The 21,055-nt window shown below is 37.1% G+C and overlaps 1 pseudogene; it reads left to right on the top strand.

Moving 5' to 3' along the window:
- Positions 1-17,741: 17,741 nt before the first annotated feature.
- On the top strand, positions 17,742-19,289 carry LOC127675457 (heat shock protein HSP 90-beta-like; annotated as a pseudogene).
- The last annotated feature ends 1,766 nt before the right edge of the window (positions 19,290-21,055 follow it).

The raw sequence follows: 21,055 nt of genomic DNA, 5'->3' as shown, positions 1-21,055 counted from the left end.
CCAGTCATAAGGACTGATTGTCTCCATCCTCAAGAACAGCACAGAGGGTGGCTGTGAGCTCAATGGCCCTCTCTTGGGAGCAGGAGACATTTATAGTGACCAGAGATGGGAAGGAGCTTACCAGTTCTCCAAAGTTTGGGTAGATAAGTCTGGGGGAGGGTGTAAACCTTCGAATTTCTAAATCTAATGTTGTGTTTTATGAAAAGATAGGAAGAAGGAATATGGAATGAGGGGAGGGGGTGCCTCTGTGGGCTCATGCTGAGACATCTCTTCCCCCTGAGGGACCAGCCACATGACAGTATAGCATAGAATAGAGTTTATTCAGGGCATGGGGAGGGAGAGGAGAGGGAGAGGAGAGGAGGTCAACCATGTGTGCACATGGAGAGAATTGGGGAGGGGAATGAGGAGGAAAGGGACATATTGAATCAGGCACATTTAGCTGTTGCCAGGTAACTGTGGGGCGGAGCCTAGACAAAATGTCATTCAAAGGGATGCCTCAGCATGGGTCTGCAGAGGCATTCCCTTCCACCTCATCATACCTGGCACCACAAAACATATCCTGGTTCTCTCTTTTTATATAACACCCAAAACTATTTCCTCATGGTCTGATCCTGGTGCTGGTGCCTTGTGGACATTCAGGCCTGGTCCTGAAATGGAGACAAATGAGATTTATATTGTCCTTTCATTAGGAGCTACTTTGTCTTTGAAAGGCTTTGCAGCCTGTAGGAGAGGCAAGTTGCCACTCTGTCCAGCACTCCCCAACTCTACTCAGGGGTGGCAAACATTCATGCTGATGTTTGACCATGTGGCTGAATGCACCAGACACTGGGGGAAGTAAACACAGCACAGACTTCTGAATTTGAGGGCAAGGCCCAATAAAACTGGGCACTGATGTCTTCCCTGCTCCACACTTTTCTGATCCTATCTAGCAATAAGAAAATGGTATGTGCAAATTGAGCAATTGGCTAGACCTGGGATCAGAAATCACAGACCCACCTGACAACAAATGGAACATAGTGGGAATGCAGTTCTATGGCTGTGGAAGCACACATAGGCAGCACACATAGTTTTGTATCCATAGTAATTTCAAGCAATAGGGCTTTCCACCACGCTAAGAAGGTAAGGCCCCTTTCCAATCTGAGTTTCCTTCTGCATCAACACTCATCCTTTCTATAACTGCCTTTTGCATCCTTCACCTGCCCAGAGATTGACACATTGCCCTCTGCCTCCATGACTTACGACTGTTCCTTGTTTCAGGCCCCAGAGTAGCTCAGAATCAAATAGGTCCTCTCTCAAGACAGTGCTAGACTTTGAAGTATGGGAAATACTAGAATGGCTTGTTTCTTTTCTTATTCACTCATCTTCACTTCTTTTTCCTTTTTTGAGAGCTCTATTTATGTAACCATAGCTGGCATGGGACTTTTTCTATAGACTAGGCTGGCCTTGAACTCTGTAGAGATACACAGTAGCAGAATTTTAACATAGCCATTGTATCTGGCTTGAATTCAGGAGTGAGAACATCAGGCCTGGAAGTAGCCGTTCTGTCAGGGATTGTTATCTGAGATTTTATGGGGCTGTCCTTTTAAAGGATTCTAAGAGCTCTTGCATAACTTAGAAGTGCCTGGCACTGGAAGACAATTTTACAAGCAAATGGTCTCAGGAAACAAGCCGGAGTAGCCATTCTAATATCAGATAAAGTTGACTTTCAACCTAAAGTCATCAAAAGAGACGCTAAGGGACACTTCTTGTTGTTCAAAGGAAAAATACAACAAGAAGAACTCTCAATCCTGAACATATATGCTCCAAACGCAAAAGCACCCTCATTCATTAAAGAAACTTTACTAAAGCTCAAAGCACATATTGCACCTAACACAATAATTGTGGGTGACTTCAACACTTCACTTTCCTCAATGGACCGATCAGGAAAACAGAAACTGAACAGGGACACAGTGAAACTAATTGAAGCTGTGGAACAATTAGATTTAACAGATATATATATATATATATAGAACATTTCGCCCTAAAGCAAAAGAATATACCTTTTTCTCAGCACCTCATGGTACCTTCTCCAAAATTGACCATATAATGTGAGGTCACAAGACAGACCTCAGCAAATATAAGAAGATCAAACTAATCCCATGCCTCCTATCAGATCACTATGGAGTAAAAATGGTCTTCAATAGCAACAAAAACAACAGAAAGCCCACATACATATAGACACTGAACAATACTCTGGTCAATGATAACTTGGTCAACGAAGAAATAAAAAAAGAAATCAAAGACTTTTTAGAATTTAATGAAAATGAAGACACAACATACCCAACTCTATGTGACACAATAAAAGTAGTGCTAAGAGGAAAACTCATAGCCCTGAGTGCCTCCAAAAAGAAAATGGAGAGAGCATACACTAGCAGCTTAAGGACACACCTGAAAGCCCTGAAGCAAAATGAAGTTAATTTACCCAGGAGGAGAAGAAGGCAGGAAATCATCAAACCCAGGGCTGAAATCAATCAAGTAGAAACTAAGAGAACCATACAAAGAATCAACAAAACAAGGAGCTGGTTCTTTGACAAAATCAACAAAATAGATAAACCATTAGCCAGACTAACCAAAGGGCACAAGACTGTATCCAGATTAATAAAATTAGAAAAGAAAAGGGAGATATAACAACGTAAATTGAGGAAATTAAAAAAAATCATCAGATCTTACTACCAAAGCCTATACTCAACACAACTGGTGAATCTGGAGGAAATGGACAATTTCCTAAACAGATACCAAACAGGTATCAAATAGATCAGGACAAACTAGATCATCTAAACAGACCCATAACCCCTAAATAAATAGAAGGGTCATAGAAAGTCTCCCAACCAAAAAAAGCACGGGACCCGATGGCTTCAGTGCAGAATTCTATCAGACCTTCAAAGAAGACCTAACACCAGTACTCTTCAAACTATTCCACAAAATAGAAACAGAAGAAACACTACCCAACTCGTTCTATGAAGCTACAATTACACTGATACCAAAACCACACAAAGATCCAACAAAGAAAGAGAACTTCAGGCCAATTTCCCTTAGGAATATCGATGCAAAAATACTCAATAAAATTCTTGCCAACCGAATCCAAGAACACATCAAAAGGATCATCCACCACGATCAAGTGGGCTTCATCCCAGGGATACAGGGATGGTTGAATATAATGAAATCCATCAATGCAATCCACTACATAAACAAACTCAAAGAAAAAAACCATATGATCATTTCATTAGATGCTGAAAAATCACGTGACAAAATTCAGCATCCTTTCATGCTAAAAGTCTTGGAAAGAACAGGAATTCAAGGTCCATACCTGAACATAGTTAAAGCAATATAGAGCAAACCAGTAGCCAATATCAAAGTAAATGGAGAGAAACTTGAAGCAATCCCACTAAAATTAGGGACTAGACAAGACTGCCCTCTCTCTTCATATCTTTTCAATATAGTACTTGAAGTTCTAGCTAGAGCAATTAGACAACATAAAGAGGACAAGGGGATACCAATTGGAAAGGAAGAAGTAAAATTATCACTATTTGCAGATGACATGATAGTATACTTAAGTGACCCAAAAAACGCCACCAGATGACTCCTACAGCTGATAAACAACTTCAGCAAAGTGGCTGGTTATAAAACCAACTCAAGCAAATCAGTTGCCTTCCTATACTCAGGTTCGCACCCCTTTCCTTTTCCACAAACAACATCTTTTGCATCAGATCTCTTGTGTGCTTTAGTTTCTCAGGATATGTTACAGAAGAAGGAGAAGGAGGAGAAGGAGGAGGAGGAAGAGGATGAGGAGAAGAAGAGGAAGAGGAAGGAGGAGGAGGAGAAGATCAATCAGCATAAAGGTCTAGAAAATATTTCAAATGAAATAATAAGTGAAACATCTTGTAAAGGAAAGAAGGTGCCTGTAAATTTACCAGAAGCATCAAAAATACCAAACAGACTGGGAAACGTCCCTTTGCCATGTAATAATCAAAACACATAACAATCAAGTTAAAGAAATACAAAATAATTAATCAGAAAAAAATAACAATCTAAACAAAACATAAAATTGTAATGTATGAAATCAGAAGTATTAGAATCACATCCATCTTCAATTTTTAAGTATTTAATTCATTACTTGTACAATGTTCTCCCTGCATGTATTCCTGCCGGCCAGAAGAGGGCACCAGATCCAATTACATATGGTTATGAGCCACAATGTGGTTGCTAAGAATTGACCTCCTGACCTGTGTAAGAACAGCCAGAGCTCTTAACCTCTGAGCCATCTTTCCAGCCATATTCCTGACTTCTTAATTTAAATTATAAAAGACAACAGGGTCTGTACACAGATGCTGCATAGTCACACACACACACACACACACACACACACACACACAAACATGCTTCTAAAGGAAAGCAACTGGTCCAGATGTTTTGGGCAGATTCAGAATCAGTCATGATGGTGAAGTTATTCAGAGGTCACCAACTGATTTAGCCAGTAAGAAGCACAACTAGAAACTTGACAGGTGGACACATCTGGCTGATGCTTCCCATCCATTCCCAGAGAGGACCCACCACCCATGCGCCCACTGCTCAGCTGCATGTTCCTCTCCATTTTGGGCAGATATTCTGTGCTTACCATGTCTTGATTTCAAAGCTTCCTTGAGGCAGAGACTTGAAATACCATGATTGCTGGATACTTCTGTGATTCCCATGCACCTTGGAGAGACAAAATGGGTTAGGGATGAAAGACTGTGTAAGGGGGAATGGAGAGATGGGAGAAAGAAGACTTTAAATAAATAAATGATAAATGTGGAAAATAACCAAATAGTCCATTCCACTGAATCACACGATTTCTCCAAGTTCACTGTGCTTACGTTGGCACTGTGAACTAAGCCTATGTAAGAAAAGGTCAGAAGTTATCCATCCTGTGAAGTTAAATTTAAAAAATATTGTGATTGTGTTGTTGTTCTTGGTTTAGTTTTTCTTTTTTTCTTTTTTTTTTTTTTGTTTTTTGTTTTTTGAGAACTTAATTTTTATTCTCCACTTTGCCTTCAGGATCCTATAGACTTCAAATGTAGAATTTACCTGGGAAAGGAAAATTTACTTCTCCTCTTTTAAAAAAAACACAAACAGCCAGACAGCGGTGGTGCTTGCCTTTAATCCCAAAACCCAGGAGGCAGATTTCAAAGGATCTCTGTGAGTGAGGACAGCCTGGTCTACAAAATGAGTTCCAGGACAGCCAGGGCTGCACAGAGAAACCCTGTTTTCAAAGTGAAGCTCCAATGTCAGAGGATCTGACAAAACACCAATGAACATATAATAATAATAATAATAATAATAATAATAAATTTTAAAAGGCAACAAACAAACAAACCACCAAACCAGCAAACCAGCAAATAACTAGGCCTGTGGTGGTGCATGCCTTTAATTCTAGCACTTTCAAAGTATAGCAGGGGATCTCTGTGAGTTCGAGGTCAGCCTGGTGTACAAGGTCCTGCTGCTGAGAGCTGCCCAGCCTGGTGGTAGTGTCAGGGTCACAGAGCAGGATTCTGGAGATAGCTTTAGAGTCTGGGGGTTTCAGGGCTTTCTAGCTCCCTAACTGTACTGAAATGCTGACACAACTTCTAAATCATCCTTAAACTTTCTCCTTCTTTCTGAGGGTGAAAGACTGCTGGCTTAGGTGATTGACACCTGTAGCCTAGCAGAGGAGGACTGAGCAATGTGTGCTTTGTTCTACCTCAGCAGGAAGTGTCTCAGCCTGCTAGTTGGAAGTCACAGGAGGAAAAAGTGACACTTAGAGAAGTTATTACAGAGTGTATTACTAAGTTGTAAAAAGTTTCCTATAAATGAACCAAAGTGCAGAAAGGGGAGAAAGTGCAGAAAGGGGAAAATTCTAGCCTAAGTGACAAAAGATTTAAAAAAATCTACCCCTAAGTGGGGTAGGGGAAAAAAATTCTACTCTGTCTCTCATCTCTTTGTCCTTAGTACTTATATACATTTTTTTCAGAAGAAATGATCACGTTACATATTTCATCACAAGTTCACACAAAAAATCATATTATAAATTGAAAGAGAAGTTTACAATAGAGAATAATTACATGACTTTCCATTAGTATTATTATCTAGCTAAAAGGCTATCACCTCTCTAGGCTCCACAGGATGAGTGAGGCTTTAAAACCATAACTAAGCTATTAGTGAAGGTTTGTAGAGATAAACCCAGTCAATATTTTATCTTCTGTCCTAGCACCTATAATAAATCCTAGTTCCCATTTTATAACCTTTGGTTAATTGTTGTAGAATTAAGTATGAACTTAAAATTTTACAAAGCTACAATGAAAAAATTAAATGAGAGGGCAGTTGGGGCTGGAGAAATAATTCCACAGTTAAGACCATGTTCTGCTCTTGTGGAGGATCTGAGTTTGGTTCCTCCAGCATCCACATGCATGTTCACAACCACGATCAACTGCAGTTCCAGGGGATCTGAGCCTTCTTCTGGCATCTACAGGCTACTGCTACATGTAGATATGTGATCTCCCACAAGCACACATATGTCACATGAAAATGAGGGTTGGAGGAGCAGTGAGAGTAAAAAAAGTAAGATTCAAAAATTTAAGTATATAATACTTAAATATTCTTGGGGGAAAAAACAAAGAATTAGAGAGAAGTTTGTTTATGAAGTATCTAATATTGCACTCTACCATGTTTGTGGTGTGTGTAAGGGCCAGTGGATCATAAGTAGAATCAATTGTAGCTTTTAGAAATGATGTGCTCTTAATCCCAAAAATTATTGTAAAATGTAGAGCAGGATTTATAGACATTTGCTCCATAAAGAGAATAGGTCTTGTAGTAGAGTGCACCAAATCTTACTTAAACCTTTTGTCTTATGATAAATATCTAAAACCAAAAAAAAAAAAAGAAAAACAAACAAACAAAAAACAAAAAACAATACTCCTCTCAGGGCCACATCAGTATACATAATGAAAATGAATGTTGTACCAAGAAGAAGGTGCATTGCACAAAATTACTACATAAGAACAGTGGAGCGAAATCATACAAGCACCTTTACATTATACTTGAACATCTGGAAGAGAAACAAGGTAAGCAATCACTCCACAAACAAGGAGTTGACATTAAGAAATTATCAAATTGATGGCTAAAATCTATAGAGTAGGAAGAGAATCCCCAAAATAAATGAAACAAAGAGTTGGCTCTTTGAGCAAATCAACAAGATAGACAAACCATTATTAAATCTAACTAATAGATAAGAGAATAGCCAAAATATCCAATATATACAAAGAACTCAAGAAGTTGGACCCCAGGGAACCAAATAACCCTATTAAAAAATGGGGTTCAGATCTTAACAAAGAATTTTCACCTGAAGAAATTCTGATGGCCTAGAGGCACCAGCCTCTTTATCCACCAATGAGAATGAACTTGAGGCAGGATCCCAGGGGCTATGTGTAGATGTCTTAGAGGCCTGCAATTAGCATTACAATAGACAGTAACAGACAAAAACCTCAACACTTCATTTTTCCACTCTGGCACATTAAGCAGTTCAGTGTCTTTGAATTAGTCATTGAAGGGGTATAAACTTGGGGAGGAAACCTGTGGCCCTGCTTTTGCCATTTCTTTTGTTGCTATGTCAGAATTTGGTTTTTTGATTTGGTATTTACTGAAAGTTATCTTTTGTTTTTTTGTTTCTTTGTTTATTTGTTTTGGCGTTTTGAGACAGGGTATCTCTGTATAGCCCTGGCTGTCCTAGAACTCACTTTGTAAACCAGGCAAAGTTATCTTAAAGAAAATAAGTTACCATGTTTTAGCAAAATTAAAAACAAAACAAAAATGAAACCACACTTCCCATCTCTTCCTATAACTAGTAAGAACAAGATGGGGGAGGTGGTGTCCAGCACAGCGCATATGTCTCACAATGTATAAGCCTGAGCACATAAATTCAAACCCTGAGAGAAAAAAAGAATGACCTTCTGAAAGGTATAGGTGCCTTTCTGATAGCCAAAGGTCTGCCATGGCACCTGTGTGTGTGTATGTGTGTGCGTGTGCCTGCAAGTACACTGTCCCCTGTCCCCATCAGATTTTTTGTTTGTTTGTTTTTAAACCAGGGTCTAAAGAAATGGACTTGCAGGGAGTGGGGACCAGAAAAGGGGAAAGGGGAAATCATTTGCAATGTAAATAAAAAATATATCAATAAAAAAATGCTAAAAAAAGAGGAAAAAAAAGATACAAGCAAGAACTAAAAAAAAAAAAAAAAAAAAAAAAAAGAAATTGTGTCTAATAGGAACTGGTCCAGAAACAGAAAGCACGTTTCTATGAAGCAGACATAATTACACAAAATCATGAGTTTACTTTTATATTCTGAAATTTAACAAACCACTGTCAAAAGTGAGGTGCTTTATGAATCAGACAAAATAAAACCATAATATTCCAATATATTTCTTAAAAATGTGTTTGTGTGTGTGTGTGTTTGTGTGTGTGTGTGTGTGTGTGTATTAGATAGATAGTAATTTGATTAGTAGATAGGAAGGTTATACATATACTCTTCTATGAAGCTAAAAAATGCATGGAAAACAAGGAGAAATAAGGTAGATAAAAACATTTATATCTATGCATTAACTGAGAGGTAAATAACTTTGAAAGCATCACATGTGTTTTACCAAGTGAAAAAGAAAAAAACTTTTTGACTATACTAGTAACATGTTTAAATTTAATGATAAAAATTCACATGACTCAAACACTATACTTCACTAAAAGTACTTTGATAGTCTTATAATTCTTAAAAATACAGACAATTCAAATAAAATTCTTTTTTAAAAAGATGTATTTATTTATTATATGTAAGAACACTGTAGCTGCCTTCAGACACTCCAGAAGAGGGTGTCAGATCTCATTATGGATGGTTGTGAGCCACCATGTGGTTGTTGGGAATTGAAATCCGGACCTTCGGAAGAGCAGTCAGTGCTCTTAACTGCTGAGCCATGTCAACAGACCATCAAATAAAATACTAATAAACAAAATTAAAAATGTAAAAGCAAAGGTTTCCTATGAAGAGGAGGTGGTATTAATGGGGCATTTGAATATTGGTTCCTAGTTTGTGACACCAGGTGGGTAGGATTAGAAGGTATGGCCTTGCTGGAGGAAGTATGTCTCTTGGGTGGGCTTTGAGGTTTCAAAAGCTCCCTGTCATCATAATCTCAAAGTTAAGGTTTTCTCTCTCATCTATCTGCTGCTCCCCTTCTACTTTCTGGCTCCTCTTTATGGTTGGAGGTGGGTGCTTTCAGTTTTTCCTGCTAACATGCCTGTCTACTGCCATGTAGTGATATATTCTTATCCTTCTAGATCCACAATCCCAAAACAAACCCTTCTTTTTATAAATTGCATTGGTTGTGACAAGACAGTAGTTAATGTCATTATTTATAGTCAATCACAATAAATGGAAATTTAACTTCAAAATTACATTAAATAAATAAAATAAATTACATATATACAATGTTAGCTAAAAACTGACAACTCATTTTCCCAGACCAAAAACAAAGAACTCAAATACAAAATAAATGGGAAGGCAACTCAATAATCAGGTAACAAAACCAAATACTGAAGGTTGGTTTTTTGTTTTGTTTTGTTTTCGAGACAGGGTTTCTCTGTGTAGCCATGAGTGTCCTGGAACTCACTCTGTAGACCAGGCTTGCCTGGAACTCAGAAATCTGCTTGCCTCTGCCTCCCAAATGCTGGGATTAAAGGTGTGCACCAGAACTTCCCGGCTACTGAAGGGTTTCTTTGCTCTCTTTTCAAGACACTAATCCAAAAACCTAAATGGTTACATATCCTCATATTTAACATTAAAATAGGAATGCATGCTTATAAAACGTGTAGTGTGCTAGAGTTTGTGTAATTTTAAGATAATTATTTTAATGATTAATACTGATGAAGCTGTGAAAGGAAGCTCATAAACCACTAAGTGACTGTAGACAAATCAGTTAACCTCACTGGACATGAATTATAAATGAACATGGTACACAGGAAGTGCTAATGCCTTCTCACCCAACGGTTAGGAAGGATTTTCAGAATTTAAAAGGACCATGTGTATCCAAGAATTACAGTATAGAGACTAAGACAGGAAATGCTTACCTGAAGGTTTAGATTAATTTTTACCAAATATGAAAAAAAAAATACAGAAGAACATCTAAGACATCCTTCAATTACATACCTAATTGTTGTAAGACAGTTGTTTTTACTTGTGCAAAAAGGCTTTCTGTCTGCAAAAAGTTGCTCATAAGCTTCTTTTGCAGAATGATACTTCCTCTAAAGAGCAGATAAAGAAATTTAGAAAAATAAAACAAATATAAAAGTATTCCAATATTAAGAATCATATAACATTTATTATGCTTTGGAACATTAAAAAAAACTAGCTAAAAGTAAGAAATTCTGATTATATTTCTGATAATTCTTTTTAACACCAGATAGATTCAATTAGGCATTTCCACTGTACATAATGCTAGTAATAACACCCACTGTAACAATGTATCATTAAAATATGACCATTTAAGCATTTGCCAACACCCAATAGCTGAAATCATCTCAACTCATTTAATAATGTAAATTACCTCAATTTTACTCAATAATATTAATGACAACAGAGTACTCTCCATCCAAATGTATAATTTGTCTGCTTAGCAAGTTCCCCAGAAACTTCATAATATAGACCCCCACCAAAAAATCTATAATAAAAATCACAGGTTCAAAAGTAATTAAAATCCGGTTATAAACATAATCTTCCCATAATATAAAACATTGTGAAACAATTAACATCTATAAATTTAAATAATAATAATAAAGATTGCCATGATTATAGTATTCAATGCTTACAATATTTTCAAGATCCATAGCGAATTTCTAAATGCAAACATTTACTCATAGTACTGTCCAAAAAGTTTTAACATGCTGCAAAGCTGTTAGCACAAAAGTAATAAGGTTTAAAACACCTTCAAAGCGAAAATGTAGAAACCTTGCAAACATTGCTTTTAAATTACATTTCATAGAACAATATGTTGCAGTGGCTTTTATTCTTATTACTACTACCATTTAACTGCCTGAATAAAATAAATCTAGAGACTGTAGGGAGAAATAAAAAACTGGCTATATGAGCCACAGGAAAATCTGGTACCCTATGATCTGACATCAACACATTCAATATTAAAGGTAATGTCTAATCAACCTATTGGCTCATTCTATGTAACAAATGAAATTAATAAGCAGCATTGGAAACAACTAAGGAACTATATTATATAAATACATTATGAGGGAGCATTTTAGAGAACTGTGCACTGAGATTATATTAGTACTTCTTAGCTATACTTCTGTTCATGAACTCAACTAATCCATAAGACATTAATCTAATCTAGTATACAAAAGTTAAAAGTCAAGTAGGATAAGGGCTAACATATTTAATCTAATTCCTTCAACCAAAACGATATTGTCGAACATCTAACACATAACAGAAATGGTTGGGGCTACAAAGTAGCATGAAGACCAGAGACAGAAATAGAAAATATGGCCGGGCAGTGGTGGTGCACGCCTTTAATCCCAGCACTCTGGGAGGCAGAGGCAGGAGGATTTCTGAGTTCGAGGCCAGCCTGGTCTACAGATTGAGTTCCAGAACAGTAGGGGCTATACATAGAAACCCTGTCTCAAAAAAAACCAAATATAAACAAACAAACAAACAAACAAATAAGAAATAGAAAATATGTCATGCTGTAAAAACAAGAAATACAAAACAGTGACATGCTTGGAAGTGTTTGCATCATAGAAAGAAACATGAAGTTGGCTTTTGCCTCATACCATGTACAAAACAATGATAACTGCATTAAAGGTTTAGTAATAAGAAATAAATACAAAGAAAAAATTGCAGGGGAATTCTTCCTTGAAATGGGAGTTCACTGAACATGGCAAATCAGCACCAATCACAAGTGAGAATAGACAGTTGACAAAGCAACTATAACCTTTGCCTGAGGATGCTAAGGTGGAAGGATAGTAAGCTGAAGGCAACCTAGACTACATTGTGAGATCCTTCTCAAAACAATCAAAATAAATAAAAGTTTGGAAAGAAAGCTGAGTGCCTATTGCTTTTGAAGAAGACTGTGGTTCTAGTCTCTGCACACATGCCAGGTGGTTTACAACTTCCCATCAATCCAAGGACACTTGCAAGCATGTGTACAAAAAGTCAGGCAGGCAGGCATGCAGGCAGACAGACAGACAGAAACACTCACATACAAGGTGACTGATAAAAAATAATTTAGAAACACCATATTATAATAAGCATCTACAAGAGAATAAAGTATTCATCACCACAAAAGAAATAGTAAATGCAACTACTAGAAATACCAAATCAAGTTTATAGGCAAGTTATAAGTGATTCTTCTCTGGATATATCAAGTTTCTTTTGTATCAACTCATGAAGCATCATTCTGACTAAACTTATGAGTATATAAGTATAATCTTATGAGTATATATGGATGTGACAATTCCCAAAATTGTATTAAATTCCCTGCACACAATTAATTTCATTGGTTCATGGTTATAAGTGATACTGTATATTTCTTTTTCACTTGGGTAAATTAAAACACTTACCTGGGTTTCATATCAGTGGGCAATGTGAAACTGAACTATAAAGAATGATACAAAACAAAAACAAGTCACTAACAGTACAGCAAGGTTTGGGGCAAATTAGGCAAGAATGAAATTACAGAATATAAGCATAGATTATATTACACAGATTTAAGTAATAGGAGAATAACTGTTAATTGTTTTAATAAAAATAGTATAACCATAATGAAGAACAAATAGGATAATAAACCATATTAATCATTGTTGATTATCAAAAATGTGTTTTTATTAATAATATTAAGAGATATGGCAAATGAATATATACTTTATATAAAGTTTAAAATGACAACAATAAGTAAATAAGGAAATGTTATAAAACTTTTACATTTCAAAACAGTACTTGAAGTCGAGTTAAAAATTTGAATGTGTATTAAAGCCAATATTTAACAGAAAACCTATTAAAGCAAAAGAGCTGTATCAGACTTATATTTTTATATGTTTATGTGTTATATTACACATAAAAAACAATAAGAAGTTATAGGGAAAAATGATCATGGTAGTAGCACAGAAATGGGTGGCTGATTTCTTTTTCTTTTAGTGCTTCAGAGTTAGATTTCATCATTCAAACCAAACAAGTCAAATCAGTGGGAAGAAAAGTACTGAATAGTCCTAGGATACATAAATGTTGAAAATAAAAAGGGAATATTTTGACTTTCATTTCTCCTCCTTCCTGATATTCTATAACCCATGCATGAAAGCAAACCAAGAATAAAGATTGATATGTGTCTCTCTGTCTCTCTCTCCTTCCCTCTCCTTTCCTCTTTTAAACTTTTATTTTATGTTATCTCTCTTTCAAGTTTATACATTTATTTCAAGTACTGTCAGACCCTCTCAAAATTACACAAATAGAACTTGTGTACATTTGTTTTAAAAATATCCAATCTGTAGATTGTTTTTGTCAAGATTTTTCCATCTTCTGAGGTCTTCTTCGATTTCTTTCTTCAAAGACTTGAAGTTCCTGTCCTACAGATCTTTCACTTATTTGGTTATAGTGACACCAAGATACTTTATATTGTTTGTGGCTATTGTGAAGGGTGTCATTTCCCTAATTTCTTTCTCAGCCTGTTTATCCTTTGAGTATAGGAAAACTACTGATTTGCTTGAGTTAATTTTATAACTAGCCACCTTGCTGAAATTGTCAGTTGTAGGAGTTCTCTGGTGGAGTTTTTTGGTCACTTAAGTATACTATTATATCATCTGCAAATAGTGATAGTTTGACTTCTTCCTTTCCAATTTGTATCCTTTTGATCACCTTGTGTTGTCTAATTGCTGTAGCTAGAACTTCAAGTACTATATTGAATAAATATGTAGAAAGAGGGCAGCCTTGTATAGTCCCTGATTTGAATGGGATTGCTTCAAGTTTCTCGCCATTTAGTTTGATATTGGTTACTGGTTTGCTGTATATTGCTTTTATTATGTTTAGGTATGGTCCTTGAATTCCTGTACTTTCCAGGACCTTTAACATGAAAGGATGCTGAATTTTGTCAAATGCTTTTTCAGCATCTAATGAAATGACCATGTGTTTTTGTTCTTTGAGTTTGTTTATGTAGAGGATTACATTGATGGATTTCCGTATATTGAAGAATCCCTGCATCCCTGTGATGAAGCCTCCTTGATCGTGGTGAATGATTGTTTTGATGTGTTCTTGGATTCGGTTGGCAAGAATTTTATTGAGTATTTTTGCATCGATATTCATAAGGGAAGTTGGTCTAAGGTTCTCTTTTTTATTGGATGTTTGTGTGGTTTTTGTATCAGCGAAATTATGGCTTCATAGAACGAGTTGGGTAATGATCCTTCTGTTTCTATTTTGTGGAATAGTTTGAAGAGTATTGGCATTAGTTCTCCTTTGAATGTCTGATATAATTCTGCACTAAAGCCATCTGGTCCTGTGCTTTTTTTGTTGTTTGGGATACTGTCAATGACCATTTCAAATTCTTTAGGGGTTATAGGTCCGTTTAGATGGTCTATCTGATCCTGATTACATTTTGGTAGTTGGTAACTGTCTAGGAAATTGTCCATTTCCTCCAGATTTTCCAGTTTTGTTGAATATAGGCTTTAGTAGTAGGATATGATTTTTTTTGGATTTCCTCAGTTTCTGTTGTTATATCACCCTTTTCATTTCTGATTTTGTTAATCTGGGTACTGTCTCTGTGCCCTCTAGTTAGTCTGGCTAAAGGTTTATCTATCTTGTTGATATTATCAAAGAACCAGCTCCTACTTTTGTTGATTCTTTGTATAGTTCTTTTTGTTTCAACTTGGTTGATTTCAACCCTGAGTTTTATGATTTCCTGCCTTCTACATCTCTTGAGTGTATTAGCTTCTTTTTGTTCCAAAGCTGTCAGGTGTTCTGTTAAACTGCTAGTTTATGATCTCTCCAGCTTCTTTTTGTAGGCACTCAGAGCTATGGTTTTTCATTTTAGTACGCTTTCATTGTGTCCTATAAATTTGGGTATGTTGTGCCTTCATTTTCATTAAATTCTAAAAAGTCTTTGATTTCTTTCCTTATTTCTTCCTTGACCAATGTATCATTGAGTAGAGAACTGTTCAGCTTCCATGTGTATGTGGGCTTCTTGTTGTTTTTGTTGCTATTGAAGACGACCATTATTCCACAGTGATCTGATAGGGGGTGTGGAATTAGTTTGATCATCTTATATCTGTTGAGGTCTGTTTTGTGACCAAATATATTGTCAGTTTTGGAGAAGGTACCATGAGGTGCTGAGAAGAAGGTATATCCTTTTGATTTAGAATGAAATGTTCTATAGATATCTATTAAGTTCATATGGTCCAAAACTTCTGTTAGTTTCACTGTGACTCCATTTAGTTTGTGTTTCCCTGATCTGTCCATTGAAGAGAGTGAGGTGTTTAAGTCATGCACAATTATTGTGTAGGGTGCGATGTATGCTTTAAGCTTTAGTAAGGTTTCCTTACAAATTCAGGTGCCCTTGTACTTGGAGCATAGATGTTCAAAATTGAGAGTTCTTCCTGGTAGATTTTTCCTTTGATGAGTATAAAGTGGCCTTCTGTATCTTTTTTGATGACTTTTGGTTGAAAGTGTATTTTATCTGATAATAGAATGACTATTCCCGCTTGTTTCCAGGGACCATTTACTTGGAGAACTGTTTACCAGCCTTTTATTCTTAGGTAATGTTTATCTTTGACACAGAGATACATTTCCTGTATGCAGCAAAATGTTGGGTCTTGTTTATGAATCCAGTCTATTGGTCTTTTTATTGGGAAAATGAGTCCATTGATGTTAAGAGATATTAAGGAATGGTGATTGTTGCTTCCTGCTGTTTTTGATGTAATGTGTCGTTATCTTCTTTTGGGTTTGTTGAAAGGAGATTACTTTCTTGCTTTTTTCTTGTGTGTAGTTGCACTCCCTTTGTTGGTGTTTTCCATTCATTATCTGTTCAAGGGCTCCATTTGTGGAAAGATACTACATAAATTTGTTTTCTTCATGAAAATCCTTGGTTTTTCCATTTATGGTAATTGAGAGATTTGCTGGATATAGCAATTTGGGTGTGCATTTGTGTTCCTTTAGGGTGTGCATGACGTCTGCCCAGGCTCTTCTGGCTTTCATAGTCTCTGGTGATAAATCCAGTGTAATTCTGATAGGTCTACCTTTATATGTTATTTGATCTTTTCTCCTTACTGCCTTTAATATTCTTTCTTTGTCTAGTATAATTGGTGTTTTAATTATTGTATGACGAGATGATTTTCTTTTCTGGTCAAATCTATTTGGAATTCTGTAGGCCTCTTGTATGTTCATGGGCATTTCTTGCTTCAGGTTAGGGAAGTTGTCTTCAATAATTTTGTTGAAGACATTTAGTGGCCATTCCAGTTTGAAATCTTCTCTCTCTTCTATGCCTACAATCCTTAGGCTTGTTCTTCTCATTTTGTCCTGGATTTCCTGGATATTGTGGGTCAGGAACTTTTTGCATTTTTCATTTACTTTGACTATTGTATCAATGCTTTCTATGGTATCTTCTGCATCTGAGATTCTCTCTTTCATCTCTTGTATTCTGTTGTTGATGCTTGGATCCATGACTCCTGACTTCTTTACTAAGTTTTCTATGTCCTGCATTATCCCCCTTTGTGATTTTGTTTTTGTTTCTACCTTCTTCTTTAGATCCTGGTTGGCTTTGTTTAATTCATTCACCTGTTTTGTTGTATTTTCCCTTAGTTCTTCAAGGGCTTCTTGATGTTTACTTGTGTTCTCTTGTATTTCTTTAAGGGAGTTATTTATGTCCTCCTTTTGTTCTACATTGGCATGCTTGAGTCACTTGACCTGATTTTGGCACCCCAGAGAAAGAGAGTTGCTTTTCAATTGGTCTAAAATCTAAACAATATCATTCGTCTAAGTTCAAGAACATTGAACACAATACAAAACAATACCACATACACAACCTGACCCTGCCACCATCAGGCTTCTAAATTCAAGAACACAGACCAAGGAAAATCACACAATTTGTCCCTAGAGGGGCGCAGTTTCAGACACCAGGTGCCCCTACACACACTGCAGGAACCAGATAAACCAGATTTCAGCGAAACATGTCTCCTACCTTTACTGCCTTGCTGTTTACAGATGGAGAAGAGCCTTATGAAGCTCTGTCCAGGGTCTAAAGCTTCCTCCAGACACCCCCCCCCCCCACTGTCTTGACCCTAGTGCAGACTCTAGTTCTACTCTGTCGAACGTACTGCACTAGACAGGCTCTTCTAGCCCCAAAAGCTTGCAAGCAAAACTGAAATTTTCAGAATGGCTTATAGACTAAGACTTTGACAAATGGTGAGACAGACAGAACACAAACCATGGTACTTCTCTAGTGGTCAAACTGTAGACAAAGACACAGAAAACTGACAAGTACTTGCCTCCACCAAGAAGGGCAGAACCAGATCAGAAAAGCAGACTGCCGGGCGTATAAGTTCTCCAATTCAGTAGAACTACTGTGTCCTCTCCAACACTCAGCTGGGAATCTTTCAGGCATCCCTGGAGTTCCCCAAAACTTCCTGGAATGTCTCCCAGATTTGCAGTCTGTGGTCTACTGAACATGTCTACTCATCAAGGTCCTCTGGTTCTCACGATCCGAAAGAACAGCTGCCCAACAAAAGTGCACATCTCCTCAGATTCAGATTCCCAAAACAGTACCGGACAGACACTCAGGACAGCAAAGACACCGGCAGGCACACACATATTCCAGAGGGTATCCCCTTTACCTCCAAGTCAGTTCTCGTGTGTGAAGGATAGTCGCACTTTCCAACCAATGCACCAAGAAAATACCAAAGTGATTCTTTACCTCAAAGAAGACCAAACAGAATATTTAGAGTGGAGGAGGGTCAAAGAAGTCAAGAGACACTCACAATTCATGGGCTATCCCATTACACTCTACTTGGAGAAGGATTGAAAGAAGATCAGTGATGATGAGGCACAGAAAGACAAAGGTGAGATGGAGGAGAAAGATAAGGAGTATGAGAAGCCTGAGATTGAAGATGTGGGCTCTGATGAGGAAGATGACAGAAGCAAAGAAATAAAGAAAACAAAGAAGATCAAGGAAAAGTACATTGACCAGGAAATGCTGAATAAGAGGGAGCCTATCTGGACCAGAAATCCAGATGACATCACTCAAGAAGAATACAGTGAATTCTATAAGAGCCTCACCAAAAATTGGGAAGACCACTTGCCAGTCAAGCACTTCTCTATGGAAGGTCAGTTGGAATTCAGGGCATTGCTCTTCATTCCGAGGTGAGCTCCCTTTGACCTTTTTGAGTCCAAGAAGAACAACATCAAATTGTATATCTGTCATGTGTTCATCAGCTGTGATGAGCTGATACCCGAGTACCTCAACATTATCCATGGTGTGGTTGACTCTGAAGACATGACTCTGAACATCTCCCAAGAAATATTTCAACAGAATAAGTTCCTGAATGTCTTCCACCAAAATATGGTGAAGAAGGGCCTTGATCTGTTCTCTGAGTTGGCTAAAAATGAAGAGAATTATAAGAAGTTCTATGGGGTATGCTACAGGAATTTAAAGCTTGGAATTCATGAAGATTCCACTGTCACCACCCCTCTGAGCTCCTTTGCTATCACACCTCTCTGTCTGGAGATGATACGACTAATGAAGCTCATGAAGGAGATCTTGGACAAGAAGATTGAAAGAGTGGCAATCTCCAACAGTGTGTCTTCACCCTGCTGCATTGTGACTAGCACTTATGTCTGGACAGCCAACATGGAACACATCATAAAGGCCCAGGCACTATGAGACAACTCTACAATCAGTTACATGATGGCCGAAAAACACATAGAGAGCAACCCTGACCACTCCATTGTGGAGACCCTGTGGTAGAAAGATGAGGCAGAAAAAAAGGCCAAAGTTGTCAAGGACCTGGTTGTGCTACTGTTTGAAACTACTCTGTGTTCCTCTGGTTTCTCACTTGAGGATCCCCAAACCCACTCCAACTACATCTACTGCATGATTAAACTAGGCATGGGCATAAATGAAGATGAAGTCACTGTGGAAGAGCCTAGTGCTGCTGTTCCTGATGAGATCCTCCCACTGGAAGGTGATCAGGATGCCTCTCACACTGAAGTAGATTAAAGACTCTAGGAAGCCCTGGCCTCTGTATAGTATCCTTGTGGCTCCCCCAGCAGCCTTGACTGTCCAGACACACTTGGCTTTCTGCTCATGTCTATAAGAATCTCTTATATCCTGTTCTTGTGCCTTAAGGCAGGAAGATAACCTCCCACAGAATAGCGAGGAATACCCATGTTGTGTATTGTGGTGGGGTTTTTTTTTTGTCTGTTTATTTTGTTTTGAAATTAAAAGTATGCAAAATAAAAAAGGCACAGTTTTTAAAAAAAATGAAATGTCCCCTGTCCCAACTAGTTCAAGGCTCTTTCTCACTTTCTCTTCTAATAGATTCAGTCTATCTTGTTTTATGTTGAGGTCCTTAATCCACTTGGACTTCAGCTTTGTGCAAGGTGACAAATATGTATCTAGTTTCATTTTTTCTAATACCAACTGCCAATTAGACCAGCACCATTTTGGTGTATTCTTGGCTTTTTTGTGAAAGATCAAGTGTCTGTACGTTTGTGGCTATATATCTGGGTCCTCAATTCTACTCCATTGATCAATCTGCCTATCTATCAATACCATGGAGTTCTTATCACTATTTCTCTGTAGCATAGCTTGAGGTCAGAGATTGTGGTCCCCTCCCCAGACGATCTTTTATTGTTGCTAATTGTTTTGGTTACCCTAAGCTTTTTGTTTTTCTAAAAGAATTTGAGAATTTTTCTTTCCATGTCTTTGAAGAATTGTATTGGAATTTTGATGGCAATTGCACTGAATCTGCGGATTGCTTTTAGTAGGATGGGCATTTTTACTATGTTAATTCTACCAATCCATGAGCATGGGAGATTTCTGCATTTTCTAAGGTCTTCTTTGATTTCTTTAGTTAGAGACTTGTAGTTCATGTCATACAGATCTTTTAGTTGTTTAGAGTTACACCAAGATATTTTATATTATTTGTGACTAAGGTGAGGGTGTCATTTCTCTAATTTCTTTCTCTGCCATTTATCATTTGTATAAAGGAAGGCTACTGATTTGAGTTAATTTTATATCCACCCACCTTGCTGAAGTTATTTATCAGTTATAGAAGCTATTCTGGTAGATTTTGGGGGATTACTTATGTATACTATCATATCATCTGTAAAAAGTGATAGTTTAACTTCTTCCTTGATAATTTATATGCCCTTGATCTCCTTTTGTTATCTTATTGCTCTAGCTAGGACCTCAGGTTTTATATTGAAGATACCGAGAGAGTGGGCACCCTTGTCTTGTCACTGATTTTAGTGGGACTGCTTCAAGTAACTCTGCACTTACTTTGATATTGGCTGTTGGTTTGTAGTATATTGCTTTTATTATGTTTAGGTATGGGCCTTGAATTCCTGATCTATCTTATACTTTTAACATTAAGGTGTTTATATTTTGTCAAATGCATTTTCAGCATCTCATTTGATGATCATGTGATTTTTTTTTCTTTGAGTTTCTTTATGTAGGGGATTATATTATTAGAGTTTTGTATGTTGAACCAACTTTTCATCCCTGGGATGAAGCCTACTTGATTGAGATCAATGATGGTTTTGATGTGTTCTTGGATTCAGTTTTTGAAGAGTTTATTGAGTATTTTTGCATCAATATTCATAAGCAAATTGGTCTGAAGTTCTCTTTTTTGTTGAATCCTTGTATGCTTTAGGTATCAGAGTAAATTAGTTATGGCTTCATAGAATGAATTAGGTAGATTCTATTTTATAGAAGAGTTTGTGGCTTGTTGGTATTAGCTCTTTTGTGAAGGTCTGCTAGAA

The sequence above is a fragment of the Apodemus sylvaticus genome, chromosome X (genome assembly GCF_947179515.1).
Source record: "Apodemus sylvaticus chromosome X, mApoSyl1.1, whole genome shotgun sequence".
NCBI lineage: Eukaryota > Metazoa > Chordata > Mammalia > Rodentia > Muridae > Apodemus > Apodemus sylvaticus.
Note: the sequence above shows the minus strand (reverse complement) of the source record. Positions and strands in the feature narration are given on the sequence as shown.